This window comes from Suricata suricatta, chromosome 4 (genome assembly GCF_006229205.1).
Source record: "Suricata suricatta isolate VVHF042 chromosome 4, meerkat_22Aug2017_6uvM2_HiC, whole genome shotgun sequence".
Lineage (NCBI taxonomy): Eukaryota > Metazoa > Chordata > Mammalia > Carnivora > Herpestidae > Suricata > Suricata suricatta.
Genome location: NC_043703.1, coordinates 948,969 through 957,848, shown reverse-complemented (window position 1 = coordinate 957,848; position 8,880 = coordinate 948,969).

Here is an 8,880-nt window from a genome sequence, read left to right as displayed (position 1 = left end):
CTCGTGTTCCAGGTCTGATCCGTGACTAGATGTCATTTGTGTTTTTGTAGGGGAGCCATGGGGACCTTTCGCGCTCCCTTGGGGGCCCCTCAGGCAAGGGCTTGACCTGTGTGTGGTTCACCTGTGGTCCCCCAGGGACGCGGAAATCTGTGGGCGCCCGGGGTCACCTCCACCCCCGCTGTTCCCCAGGAGGTGTCGCATGGCCTCCCAGGTGATGGGGTGCCTCCTGCTCCCCCTCCTGCCCCCCGAATGGAGCCGCCACTGGGCTTGGCGCTTGGCAGCAGGGGTGTGACTGCAGCTCTGTGCCACTCACTGCCGAGTCCGAGGACAGGACGTGTGGATGGTGCTCTGCTCTTAGAAGTGGCCTTTAAGCTCCCGCCACAGCCTTTGCTTCTGGAGCCTGGCCGGGTGCGCCGGCTGCACGCCCAGCAGGGTCTGGCTGCCCCCTCCCCTCCCGTCGGAGCAGGCAGGCGAGGGGCGCTTCTAGCTACTGGTAAAGGCGGGGTTCACTCCGCAGACCCGCTGGCCTGCGGGCATCCTGGGCCGCCAGCCCCCTGGGGGTGAGGAACCATGTGGCCGTGAGCTTTTTCGGGGCTCTTCCCTGCAAACTGCAGTCTCGGGCCCGCTGGTGAGTGTGAGTCCAAAGCGGCTCTCGGGACGCTGCCATTAAGACAAGCGGGTAGGGAGGTGTACTTGTTCTGACACTTTGTGGGTTTACAATTAACAGCTGAAGAAGCCCGTGTTTCTCACGGGGACACAGTCTCCGTGTTCAGCTCAGCCGCAGGATGTCAACCCCCTGAAGCACGGAGACTCGTAAGGAGTGTTAGTCACGCTTCTCGGGGAGACGGAACTGATTTCCCACGTTGCAGGTTAGACAGGTGGAAACGTGGGGGGCGGTGCTTGCGGGCGGCGTCTCCCCGAGGCTCGGGCCCCTGGAGGGGACGGAGCCGTGCAGGACGCGCCCAGGGCCGTGGGCGACAGCGATGCTCATGCAGAGCCCCGGGCACCGTGCTCCTGACCATTCCCATCTCTTCACAGAAGTTCCGTGAAAGCTGATTTCGCTGGGGGCTGCGGCTAGGATGCCCCTTTACCGTGGGAACTGCTGACCGCGGACAGACGGGCTGTGATCTCACCTGATGTACAGGCAGGGGGCAGGGGGCAGAGGCCCCGAAATCAGGGCTTTTGGTGCCTCGCCTCCCGGCTCATTAGTGAGAGCAGGCGGCAGTCCTGTCTCCCTGTGTATTGCATTTCGGAGAAATGGGAGATGACGACACCGTGAAGATCAAATAGACCCTGTGCTGGAAACTACCTTCATCGAGGAGCGTTAGGAAGGCCGACACGCTGATGCGCAGGCGGCGGATGGCGGACATCTGAACCCGGCACAGCGCCCGAGGTCCCCGGAGGGCCTCGCAGGCGGGGGGACGGGAGCACGAAGGAGCAGGGCCCCTGACGTTTCGTTTTCCTGTATTTACGTGTGTCCACTGGTCACCATTGCTTGAAAACGTACCACCATGTGTTTCTTTCCTGGAAGACTTTGAAAACCGCTGGGTTTGCAGTGACGTGAATGTGCTTTTCTCCTCTGTCCAGTCCTTTCTTGTCACGCCCTGAGCCGGCCACACGACACCCAGCTCTGATGACTCTGGTGTGCCGGGCACGGTTACGGCAGCGTCCGACCTGCCCATTGTGGGACTCGGGGGCGGTTCAGCCTGTCCTGTGGGAACAAGCTCATCGTGTGTCTGTGAATCAGAGCTCTGAGCACACGTGTGTGTTCTTTCACGGGGAGTCAGAGACTCAACGCCACTGTTTCTGTGAGTCGTTTCCTCTGCCCCGGGCTCAGAGGCGTGGCTCTGGAGTGGACAGCCTTTGGAAGCGCTCCTTGCGGGCTGGGGCGCTGCGACTCTGGGTCACTGTCATCCTGCTGATGGTCGTCCACCCTCAGGTGGTGCCGAAGGTCACCCTGCCTCTGAGCGGAAGGTGCCCCTCCCCCTTCTGGCCGGCGGGCATCGGCGGAATCGGAGCAAGCCCGCTGGGCGGCTTGGACCAGCTGTGCCCGCAGATCCCTGCTCTGGGACGTGCAGCTGTCTGTGTGTCTGGCGGGTGCACAGCCCCTGTGCCCTCTCCACTGGGGGGAGCTGGGGTCGACACGTGTCCCATTCCTTAGCTCCCGGAGGTCTGGAGCGGCCGGGCCACAGCTGCTCTGGCTGCTTCTCAGCCTTGTCAAGGTGCCGGGCGCCCCGAGATTCGGGGCCAGTGCAGGAAGGTGGCGTCCAGCACCGGCAGGGAGGCCAGTGAGAAGGGGGCCTTGTCTGGTCTCCTTAGGGAGCGCCTGGCCTGAGCCTTGTGACCTGCGTGCGTCCCTGGCCCGTGTGGAAGATGCCCTGAGTGTGTTTAGGTCATTTCTGCATCTTCCCCAGAGCCCTGCCCCGCCAGGCCCTGCCCTCACCTGGGGTGTCACCAACCCCCCTCCTATAGCCTGAGTCCCGCAGGGGCAGGTGACCAGCTTTGTTCTGTGACCACAGCCCCCGGGGCAGGGAGTCAGCTCCGCCCGGGGGTCAGGAGAGCGAGGGGCTGTGTTCTCGGGTGGGCCTTGCCACCTTCCCTGTCGCCGTGTGAAGCCTGGGTGCGCCTGGCGGGGGCGAGGCTGGCCTTCCTGCCGCTTCCACGACCTGAGGTCCGGGGAGGGTGGCCAGGGCGGCGGTCCACAGTGCCAAACTGTGTCCTTTCCTGTTGGTTTGCTTGTTTTCTTAGTTCCTTTGATATGGTCGCCGGACGAGCCAGCTGTTACAGTGGTTCTGTTTTTTTGTTTTCTGGAACATTCCTGGTCCTATTTACGTGGTCTGCCCTGGAGAGTGAGAGCTTCAGGCAGAGCCTGGATCTGGTGACTCACACCCCAGGACTGTCCTTGACCTTCATTCAAGGTCAGGGTCCCATACTGGGTACTCACCCCGCATAGCCGAACGGTGATTTTCGGGAAAGGTAAAGCCACGATTGTCACACAAATACCAGTGGACACTGTTTAAGATTTTATTTTGGGGGTGCTTGGGTGGCTCAGTCGGTTGAACCTCCGACTTCGGCTCAGGTCATGATTGCACCGATCATGCGTTCTAGCACCGCGTGGGGCTCTGTGCTGACAGCTCGGAGCCTGGAGCTGCTTCCGATCCTGTCATCCTCTCTGCCCCTCCCCCACTCATGCTCCGTCTCTCTTTCTCAATAATAAATAAATGTTAACCAAAAAAAACTAAGAAAAACACATGTTCATACAGAGGGGGAACAGGCGGTTTGCAGGCAGTGTGCGCGGGGTCTCAGAGCTGGTGTTTGCCCCGGTGAGATGGTCCGCGGCTCGTCCTGGGGGGACGGATGTTACCTGTGTGCGGCACCGGCGGGTGCTCCGGGGTAGGGGTGCGGCGCTGGCAGGTGCTCTCAGGTAGGGGTGTGGCCATGGCAGGCACTCTGAGATAGGAGTGCGGCGCTGGCAGGCGCTCCCAGGTAGGGGTGCGGCGCTGGCGGGGACTCTGAGGGGTCTAGTGCTGGCGGGGACTCCCAGGTGGGGAGTATGGCTCCGGGGTGCTCCAAGGTAGGGGTGCAGCGCTGGCAGGTACTCCCAGGTAGGGGTGTGGCGCTGGTGGGTGCTCCGAGGTAGGGGTGCAACTCGGTGGGTGCTCTGAGGTAGGGGTGCGGCGCTGGTGGGCACTCCGAGGTAGGGGTGCAACTCGGTGGGCGCTCCAAGGTAGTGCAGCTCCGGCAGGTGCTCCGAGGTGGGGGCAGGGCCCCTGCAAGGACAGACTCCGCTCCAGCGAGCCCTCAGTTCCCCACTTCCTCGGTGGCCTGGAAACGGCTCCTTCCAGGGTGTGGTGACAGGGGGAGTGGCTCCGTTGCCTGACGCAGAACGAGGTTTGCGTGGATGGTAGAGACGTCCTCCTGGCAGCCTGAAGCCGTGTGTGGCCCAGGGAGCCTTGAGGAATCTTCTCTCCGCCCTGAGTGCCCCTGGGGCGGCCTTGGCCCTGCTGCAGGTCACGCCCTCCCTCATTCGCTGTCCAGGATGTCAAGGTGGGGGAGGGGGAGAGTACTTCAAGTGTCTCATTGAAAACCTAAATTTCTAATTAATTTCCGAAGAAAATCCATAGGATACAGACGTGACCACGGCGCTCAGACGCTGAAGCTGCCGGTCCATCCCTGCGCCCTGTCGTTGGCTGCGTGTCCGGGGCAGCCCGGTCTGAGGGAGAGTGGTTGGAGGGGTGGAGAGTCCCCAGCAACAGGGACGGGGGCGGGGCCAGCTGCACCTGGCGGCTCTGACCACGCGGTGCAGCTCCGGCCGGGAAGGACCGGCGTCCGTCTCAGACCTCTGAGGCTTGGCCCCCACATCCCGTGGGGGGCTGGCCTGGGAGCCTGGGTCCTGCTTCGAGCTAAGTCCTGCCCCCCTGGCCCCCGCCTCGGACACCACAGGGCCACTGCAGCTCTGGACGAGGGCTCCTTTCTTCTCTCTTGCAGCGCCTGCAAAGACAGGCCTCCGGGCTCCCGTGTCCGTCCCTCCTTGACACTCTGCTGTCCGTCCACACCGCACAGTCGGCGAACGCACCGGACGGGGCCCGGACACTTCCTTTTATCACCAGGATCACACACTGAGTTACAGGAGAGCCTTGGTGGCCTGGCCCTTGCCCGACCCGGGGGCCACTGCTCTGCTCCGTTGGTCCTTTACTGTTAGTTGTGGGCAAGGCCACGTGGTCACTTAGTCTAGTGTTGTCACTCATTTTCAAGAAGCCGGTTGACACCGAGGCCTGTTTAAGCCATTCTGCTGACCATTTTGCTGTCTTCCTGTTGGGGCCCAGGCCTCCATGGAGATGGCCCTTAGTTTCGGATTGCTCCCTGTCGAGTGGCCGGTTCTAGAAAAGTCTCCTGGAGAGAGGAGCACTCGGAGGTCCAGGGACAGGAGTCAGGGTCTGACTGAACGCCGCAGCGCACCTCGAGCCTGCGCCCCAGATCTCCTGGAACTGTGTGTCACTTGGGCCGAGCGGGACTCTGGCAATCACCGAGTGTGGCCCATGGTCGGCCCGTCCCTGAGGCCCTCGGCCGCCAGACACGAGCGCCGTACTGTCAGCCTGCTCTGCCCTGCACGTGACCCTGTACGGGCCGGGATTCTCAGCAGCAGAGGGTCGACCCCAATGTCAAATCTCTCTTCAGAAGAGCGGGATCAAGGGAAGGAGCCCTGCAGGCTGTTGGGAGAGCTGGGTCAGCGTCAGCAGCTCTGACGTTCTCTGCGCGGCTCCGTCTTGGACACTGCTGTGCCCCTTTCTCAGAACGGCCGCCTCCTCCCGGGAGGGTGGCGGCCTCGGGGCCGGGGTGGCTCCTCCTGTCTTCTCTTCCCCCTCCGGCACGTGCTCCCTCCACCTGCTCCTGGAAGAGTGTGTCCCCAGCTCACGCGGACTCTTCCAGGAGGCTCGGTCCTGTTCGACAGGGCCCCGGGGCTGCTGCCAGCAGGGCCCTCTGTGGACCCTCCTCCCTCCATGACCCTTTGACATCCTCCCTGTGTGCTCCCTTACAGGCGTGGGACAGTCACAGGAGGGAATCTGAGGGCACGTTGAGCAGGTGCCCCCCCCCCCCCGGCCTGTGACAGGCAGGTGAGCAGGTGCTGACTCGCCTGGGGTGGGTGGGCCTCGGGGCTCTGGCCGCTTGCAGGTCCGGTGAGATCAAGCGTCCAGCTCCGAAGCTTCCAGAGCCCCTGCCCTGTACCCGCCGCCGCGGGGGCCTCCAGGGGGGGGCAGCGCCGACAGGTCCCTGTCGGGGGCTGTGGCTCTCGGGCACACAGGACAGCCAAGAGTTAGCGGGCTGCACGCCCCACCCCCCATCCACCGGGGGGAGGTGCTCTGCTCAGGCAGAGCAAGAACCGTGCGCAACAGACACGACACCACTTTAGGACATGTCCCACCGTCGTGCCCCGCTGGGTTTTGTGCTTCCTATAAGCTTTCTCTGTGCAGCTCTGGGGGGAAGCCGGGAAAGGGGGGTTCGGGCACGAGAGCGGCCTCTCCCTCCAGGGGGACGGGGAGGGTCCGTGCCGGAACCACAGGACTGGGTGCAGCAGGCGTGCACGTGAGCGGTGTGACCCCCCGGCCGTGGCACTGCCCACGTGTTCCCAGGGTGGCATCGGAGCCCGTCACCACTGGTCACGTGTGCCCCACCCGCCCCAGGGGCCCCCCTTCTGCGTGGACACCCAGTGTCTGCTCAAGCCTGTCCCGGTGCCGTGCGCCCCCCACCCCCGTCAGAACGTGTTCCTCGCCCAGAAGAAACCGCCGGCGGCCACCCACCCAGCGCTCGGCAAGGCCTGTCTCCGCGCCTTTGTGGTCCCGGACATTTTGCGTGAAAGGAACCCTGCAGCACGCGGCCTTTCCGCGTCTCCCCTTCCGTGCACTTTCAGGGTCCGCCCGCCTGGGGCGCGCGCTTTCACGGCTGCCTGCTGACTCCGTCGGGTGGGCGGAGCCGCCTTCTCTGTCCCTCGGGTGATTGACATGTGGGTTGTGTCCACCTTTCGGCTGTCATGGATGCTGCCACCGTGGACACGCGTGTACCTGCTGGCACGTGGACCTGTGTGCTCACTCCTCCCGGGCGCAACCCCGAGGGTGGAACCCCTGGGTCGCATGGGGAAGCAGCGGACTGCCCCACGCCCGCGATCCTGCCGTGATGGTGAGGCCCCGGCCCCCCACGCCCACCCTGGAGGCACGTCAAGAGTGGTGTGCCGGTGGCTCCCATCGCACCTCGCGCCCCCTCGTGATGTTGAAGGCCGATGTGCTCTGTTGACGCCTGAGCTTCCCTTTAGCGATCTGAACGGGCTGGACGTCAGATCCTTCGGTGAATTTCACCGTTTCAGAGTCAGCTGCCTTATCGAGGTCAGAAGTGGACGACGGAGGGTCTGCTGTGTTAACACCAGCTTTCTGTCCACCAGGTCACACCTACCTGTGTTGGGATGCAACACCCTTCCTGTGTAAAACAGCCCGTTCACACAGCAGTTAGCGTCGTCAGAGTTCCTTAGTGACACACGGTCCACTCAGGTAGCCCCGGGCCGTCTGCCTGCGTCTGTGTGCCCTCACCTCCGAGGACGGCAGCCTTCGCATCCGGAGCTGCTGGTGGGCTCGCCGGCTGAGCACTGAGCCCCACGGCACCTGTGGGGTCTGCTCGCCCGACTCGCTCGCTGCTGAAGGGGCTTCCTTCCTCGAGGCTCCTCCTGGAGCCTCATTTCTGGAAAAGGGTGTCCCCCTGGAGCAGCGTGCGCCCCACAGTCTCACTGAGGCCACACTTTCCCATCAGCCGTTGTAGCTTTTGGCATTTGTCCCCTTGTTTCTGTAGATGACAGTTTCATTCATGTGGAAATAAGAGAGACTCCTCTCTCCTCTGACCTGCCAGAGCCAGGGACACTCCGGGCCCAGCGCTGCGAGGGGCGGCTTTGCACGTTGGAGCCACCAGGGTGCCCCACGGTCAGGTGCGGACTTTAGAATGGGCAGGCACGCCCTGCGCAGCCCGGGGGCTGGCCAGGAGTGGCTGGGGTTGCAGCCTGTGCTGCTGAGGAGCGGCCCTGGCCGTCTCCGGGCCCCAAGGTTCAAGTCCGGGAGGGCGTCCCACCCTCGAGGAATCCCTAGAGAGGCTGGCATGTCCATCGTCCTGCCCACCACCCACGTCTTCACCCCCAGGGCTCCCGGTGACACGTTTGCCTTTCTGTGTGCAGCAGAGTTGCACAAGGGATCAGGTGATGCATTTTTGGTTCAAGACCGGCGAGCGACGCCCAGGGCTCAGTCAGGCCGACGACTTCAGCTCGGGTCATGATCTCAGGGTTCGTGAGTTCTAGCCCTGTGTCTCTGCTGTCAGCACAGAGCGCGCTTTGGACCCTGTGCCTCTTTCTGCCTCAAAAATAAACCTACATCTAAAAAAAGAATTGCAAACTTGGGGCTGATAGGTTTGTTTTCAGAGCTGAGCGTGCAGAGGAGCAGAGTGTTGTGACAGAGGTGGATTCACAAGAGTCGAGCTGCGTGTCCGAAGTCACAGAGCCGGTCAGCTGCAGGACACGTGCGCGTGATGTGGGCGTGACCAGGACAGCCACGGGGGCATCTGGTTGGCTGTGCTGTGTATACATTTTGCACACCTGGTCTTACCTTTCTTAGAATTGGGCATTTGTACAGAGAGCAGCATGCACAACTGACCCTGGTCTGGGTCTGAACCCAAAGACACTTCCTGCCTGTCGGGGCCACACGTGAGACCCCTGTGAGTGCCACTCCCCGGTGTCCCTCCTGGACCGTCACACTGACCACATGGAGAGCAGGGCAGCTGGAAGCAGAATGTCACCATGGCCTCTCCGCCCACTGAGGGTGGCCTGTTCACAGACACCGCGGGGCTGCTGGCTGCTCGCGGGCCGCTGCCCCGTGCTCTCGGGCCGTGCTGCTCTCGGGCCGGCTGCTCGCGGGTCGCTGCCCCGTGCTCGCGGGGACGGCTGCTCGCGGGAACGGGCTTTGTCGCGGTGACTGAGGCGGCCCAGGGCGTGCTGGCGTCCAGGTACTTTCCTGGTCTGATCGCGTCCCGCAGGCGGGCAGTGCCCCGACGCACAGTCGGTAGAGCTGCGGGCTGGACGCGGCCGGGCGGCCCCCTCTGAGCACAGGGGCGCGTCCCCGCGCTGGGGTGCCTGCAGGGCCGGCTTTGAGGCGCAGGAGAAAGGCTCTCAGGGTTTTCGTTCTTGTGTCACAAGTTATGTCCTGATGCTCTTCATTCCTTTCTGGTCTCCTTATCCTATGTTCCTTTCCAACACAAGTTCTGGAATCCGGGGGGATGAGAAGCGTCCGTGGCTGCGTCTTGAGCAGCGAAGGGATGTCCGGGACTTAGATTTGTTTGTGACGCTCTCCCGCC